This window comes from Bidens hawaiensis, unplaced genomic scaffold, assembly GCF_021521415.1.
Source record: "Bidens hawaiensis isolate Kalapana, Puna unplaced genomic scaffold, B.hawaiensis_p1.1 tig00018514_1, whole genome shotgun sequence".
Lineage (NCBI taxonomy): Eukaryota > Viridiplantae > Streptophyta > Magnoliopsida > Asterales > Asteraceae > Bidens > Bidens hawaiensis.
The window spans coordinates 91,259-97,729 of record NW_027492803.1 but is presented as its reverse complement, the minus strand read 5'-3'; positions in this window follow the sequence as shown (position 1 = coordinate 97,729).

Genomic DNA, 6,471 nt, shown 5'->3' with positions numbered 1-6,471 from the left:
GCTAAGGGAATAAGTAAAGAAACTCCATCCCACATGGAAAGTGGGAAAGAATGGAAAGCACTTTATAAGGAATGAGTTTTCCATGGTAATGTTCTTATGTGACTAACCACTCTCACTAGTCCTAGCGGAGGATGCGAAGCACACCCGACGGCACGCGCACGGACTCGGACTCGGAATCGGGCGATGGGCTTAATGTGGCGTTTTGATGGCGCACTTTGCACTTCGCACGCTGGAATCGCCGCGAGCCGTATAAGGGCCGCTTTAGTATTTTTGAACTATGATCAACATGTGACAAGCTACCAAAAATCGGGGACTAAAAATGAAAATTTAGCACCTTTGCGATACGCGAAGATGCATGAAGTAACCTCATCCGATGCTGACACGTGGTAGGTCTAGTGGTTGACACAGCAAAGCTATTGACCAACTTCGCGATACGTGAAGAAATCCTTCGCGATACTGATCGATGTCGAAAGGTCAATAAAAAACATTTATAAAATACCTTTACTAGCAAGGGCAAGTAAGGTGTCGAATCCATAGGGAATCAGTGGAAAGTGCTAATCAAGTTCAATACTTAGTAATAATTATGTTAAGCGGACAGACGATGTCAAGCAAGTTGAAAATTAATTTGGTTGTAAAACAATTTAAGAAAACAGTGACTACACTTCAGGTTAAGGTAATGCAATGAACTGATTGATGATAATTTAGACCAATTGGGAAATCTCATAGACATGATTCGTTTATTAGAATAGATAAATGATTACTAAACACAATAGTTTGGTTATGATGATTCACATAACTTAATCCGAAGAATTGACACAACTGAACATGGTCTATCTAATTACCAGTTCATTAATACAAAACTAAGCATCTATCAATGATTAATGGCAAACAGTTCAATGACGATAAGAACTTAATCCTAAATGTTGATGAACACAAACCAGATAATTGATGATAAACAAAAGTCCCAAAAACACAATTGTTTAATCAGTTACAATAAACATATAGATTCAATCAACCAAAAGATTAATCAAACTAAATCCCAATACATGTAATGTTCATAAAATAATCACTTCATATGCAAACCCTACACCTGAAGTGGTCACGAGTGGTTTAGCCTTGCCTCTTCATCATGATTAGCTTGATTATGGATTGAAAGGATGAAACCATGGATGATTATGGTGATTGGTAGGTGTTAAGATGGTGGAGAATGGCCCCAAAATCGTCAAAGGGGGCTAGGGTATGAAGGATAGGCGGTATAGGATTGAACCGGGCTTAAATATGGAAGAAAAAACCTAAAAATTGCATTTTTCCGCCTAGACGGCCGTAGCCTACGGTCTCCCCACCATAAGCTACGGTGGGACGGTAGCCTACGGTCATCACCCACTGCCTTACGGTGACTGCCCCCTCACACTGTTTTGCCCATAACTTCTTCGTTATAGCTCCGTATTCCGCAACTTAACACACATTATTTCATCCACACATCAGATACGCGAAGGAATATAATAATACTTGCGACTACATTTGTCCTTCGCGCATCACGAAGCAACTTCATGATACGCGAAGATGCACAGATTCCGGCTATAAATAGGCAGCCATGGGGATGAAGTCTCCATCACATCACACGCATTTTACCTAGGTTTTCGTGCCAAAATCCCATCATTCCCGATACGCTCGTTGTCTAGAAGTACGTGCAAATAGGAGCGTTGCCCACGTAAAGTTTAAGCATTTCATAGATAAGCCATACAAGGTAGGAGTTCTACTCGATTATTTTACTATATATGGCTTAGACCCTAGTCGAGGGTATAGTCTATACCTTGATCATATAATAAATGAAATGTAGCTTTCATAAGATAAGGTTATGAATAAAATATTATTCTTTATTATAAAGATATTTCTTATGAATGAAGACAAGAATAGGGTCAGTAGTCTCTGCCGTTGCAGGTCCTTCTCCTTCCGCTGAGATGGCCCTCTTTTTTGTTTTGTTTGTTCACCGCACAAAATCATGAAGAAGCTGGAATAACTCAGAAAGAGAGTGGCGCCTAGCCGTTGAGAGCGTCTGTTGTCTTTGTAGAGGAACAGTACGATCTTGGACTGGCCCCCTTCGCATGACCTAGAAAGAAAAAGAAGTCCGTGCTACTATAAGGCCTCTAAACTCCTCCCTCAGGACACTGTTGCGTTGCCATGGGGACGGGCTAGCCCCGACTTCCAATGGGATATATGTACGTTTCTTCATGATAAAGAAACTTAGTATATAAATGTTTTATAAATGAAATAAATATCAAGGTAAAGGTTATGCAAATAGACTTAAGGTCTAAAGCTAGATCATAGATCTAGTTGTTTATAGAATGTTATTCTCGTACTATAGGTCCGAGATAAAGATCAGACGTCTGTTGATGAGAAATCTTGAAATCAACAAAAGATGAATACGTCCAACCTTTTTATAAATGTGTTTTACGACGTGAATACGTCTAAATGTATTATCTTTTTAAAGATATCTACTCTTTAAACTATGGACTGTTATCCATATGTAAAGGAGTTATGAAAGTATTTACATGAGGGTTGGTTCAAATCCTCTAAAACTTTTTGATACAAGGTAGTACTAAACACTCAGGCTAAAATACACATATGTCTGGATCCTTACATATATGTACTGTAGTGGGCACACTACAGACATACTGACCATGAGGCAAGTGACTGTCTCTAGGGCGAGTGAAGTCCGATTATGGGGTTTGTGCATATGTTTAGTTCCAATGAGATGGGATTGAGACCCACTGAGTCGTTGAACACTATTGGTGTTGTGTTATTAAGAATTGTGAAAATGTTTTATTGAGTCAGCGTATTCACCAGCATATAGCTGACGTATTTTCAAACTATTTTTAGGTAACCAAGAGTAAGGTATAGAGAAGAATATGCCAGTGGAGATAGAAGATCACTAGGCATAGAATGCAGCTGGTGGCTCAGCTAATTTTTGTAATGAAGCATATATATATATATATTAAACTTGTTTTTAAACAAGTAATTTTGTAAAACATACTACGGTGTTTAATTCCCTTTGCTATGAAAATGAATATTTTAAATTAACATTTTCCGCTGCAAACTTTAAAAAATTGAAAAAAGTGGTACCAACTGTGAGTCACAAGCCTTGGCCCGAAGACTGGTGTGACACCGACTAAAGCAAAAATGCCCGAATGTGACGTACAGATTGTTCAAAACACATGTGACACTATTATGTGGCAATATTATCATTAATTCATTAATACTTCAAATACACAAGTTTATACAAGAAATACAAGAAAAATAAATACAACAAAGCAATTTGTCCGTTTGTTTGAATAACCTAAGTCTAGTGTCTTCTCCGAGTATCATCCTCTAATAATTGTACCTGTAGCATGTATATAAAATAAACGGTCAGCTACAAGTAGTTGGTGAGAATCACACAGTTTTGAAATACATACAAAAGAATCATACAATTCTATGAACATGTGTAACAACACAATTAAGGCCATTTCCAATTGGTAATAACCAACGTACTCGGGTAATCGCATAAGCACGCACGGTCCTTTCCAGTTGGGGACAACCAACGTGCTCGGATAATAGCACAACGCACGCAAGGTCCTTTCCAGATGGTAACAGCCAACGTACTCGGATAATAGCACAACGCACATAAGCAAATAAACACACAAGTCCATAATGCGAATTGTAGTTTGAAAAAAGCATACTAAGTAAAACATTTGAAGATGATGTACATGCTACCCCCAAAATGTAAAAGCGTTAAAAAAGGGGGTGTGAGAAACTCACCTCGAAATCAAAGATAAACTTGTAATAAAAGCCGAAAGCATAGTAACAAAACCGAAGCAACCAAAAGTGCGTTAAAGAATCCGAAGCGATTGTACTTCTCAAACTATCATTAAAACGAAAACAAAATCTATTATCGGAATTGAAAAGGTTATATATTTTGGTTTTAGGTGTTAGGCATCATTTCAATATATTTTATTAGCATTTTATGGCTTCTTATATTATAATACTACATTTAAACTTTACCGGTATTTTAACGAACTATTTAAAAAAATTTAACACCGATATAAGAAATATAATATTTGCGAATTACAGATTTTAATGATAGTTTTAATTCGAAAAAGATTATGTTAACAGATTATAAAGTTTAACGAAATCGAATTATAAGGTTAACGAAAAGGGAATATATTATTATTTAAATGTTATTTCAACTAATATGTGTATTCTAACGTTTGTGGAATGTCGGTGTTAGCCGTTGAACTTTGTCCAAAAACAATATCGTTAAAGATTAACAAGATAGATTTTTTAATTAACGAAACGGAATAAATAATATAGTTTTAATCAGGTTTTACGAAACTTAACGAAAGTTAATGATTTGTTTGTTTGGATAAAAAGTGGTAAAATGATATTATTTATGGACATGGATTTCATCTCGTTAGCGAAATATATATATTAATGAAAAAGTAATCAATATAATATATTAAACGAAATTTTACGACCTTTGCGAAAATGAGAAAGTTGAGGTTTTTGGATGGAAATGATAAAATATATTTTATACTTAATTTATAAAAAATGTATTTAGTTTAAAAATAATTTTATTTGATTTATTATGATTTAATTATTTATTTGATTTAATGATATACTAAAAGAGTTGAAAGAAAAAACATTAAAAAAAATTAGTGCAATGACCCGGGTTCGAACCTGGGTTTGTAGATTAACAATCAATAGACTTAATCACCAGGCCACTTTATAACTTTGATTACCAAACAGAATATATATATATATATATATATATATATATATATATATCAATGTTGTAAAACTCTCGAGTGGGCGGCCGAGTACTCTCTGATTACTCCCCGCCAAGATCGAGTACTCCCCGCATCAGCCGAGTACTCCATAGGTATTTTCCGAGTAATCCCCGACTACTCTCGAGTACTCACAACTCCCAGTCGACTGTCTAGGACCGCCTAACGACTTTTACAACCTTGATATATATATATATATGTGTGTGTGTGTGTGTGTGTGTGTGTGTGTGTGTGTGTGTGTGTGTGTGTGTGTGTATAATTTATAAGTTTCATCATCTTCTTCCTCAATAAACCCTAAATTCTAATTCTCTTAATCCATTCCATGTTCGTTAAATCTATGTTAGGGGTTTTATTTGTTGGCTAAAAACTAATCGAAAGCATATAAAAATTACCCGGTAATGTAACGTGAAGAGGGTGAACCATGGTTGTCGGAGTAAGATCTTTGACGGATTAATTCGTCATTATAGAGAGCTTTTCAGTGGGTAAAGATAGTGTGAGCAAGTTTAGATTAACGATAGGGTCCTATTTATACTTGTAATTGGAGCGTAGGCTCGTTAATTGATGTTAAATGAGTTTGAAACAATTCCGGCGACGGCTACGACTTGATTATGGGATTAAAACATGTTTTAAAGATTGATTAGTCGTTATGGTTTAAGCTAGTTATGGGTCAAATCACGATTAAAATACATGATTGCGATGCTTAACGGACTTTGCCGGAAAACCGGGCTGGCGGCCGGGGGTAAGGGCAGGTAGGGTTGGGTTGTTATAATAAATTATTATATCTTAAATAAATTTGCAAATTTCAGCCCCTGTACTTTCAAGCTATATTAAAATGAAAATAAAGTATGCTTACAATCTACCCTTGAACTTTGAAAGATTTTAAAAATGATAATAAAAGTTAGAAAAGGTTAAAATTCTTGGATTGATTTCGTATTATACCCGTAAAGTGTAGAAATTTAATAAACATGTAACCTTAATATCCCGAGGCTTCGTTAATTGCATAAAACGAATAGAAAACAAACAAACGATAAACCTAAACAATCGGAAATATTATACAAAAGATGAACAACAAACAAAATGCATTGAAACGATGAAATGAGTCGGTTTAACGAATACGAGTACAAATTCAAATAACAATTAACAAATGTCACATAAATACATGAAACGAACTTGATATATATATATATAAACAAAAACCGAAAATTCAAAATGGGTCGGGTTTTCGGGTTTGAAAAGTAACGAATGCTACATTCATAATGAGGTTTGTGAGTTTGGAAGTCAACTCATTGAGTCCAAAGTCAGAATAGTTTTAATTCAGAGTCGTTCCCACGAGTCTGACCGACTACGGATAATTTAGAATACAATATTTATGGATTAAACGTATTAAAATCAAACACAGTAATATTATTCAACATTTGCATTTAACCATTAAATCAAAAAAGAACTCAAAAGTATAACTGTATAAATATTCACACATCCAAATACTAAATCAAAACAAACTACTAGCTAATCTAAGACCGGTAGCATCTCTGTGATAATCATGCTTGTCCTGAGTCATCGGTTTAGTGAACAGGCTAACTAGGTTTTGATATGTGTCTATTTTGCTTATTATGATGTCTTCTGGTTCCAGTATTTCCCGTATAAGGTG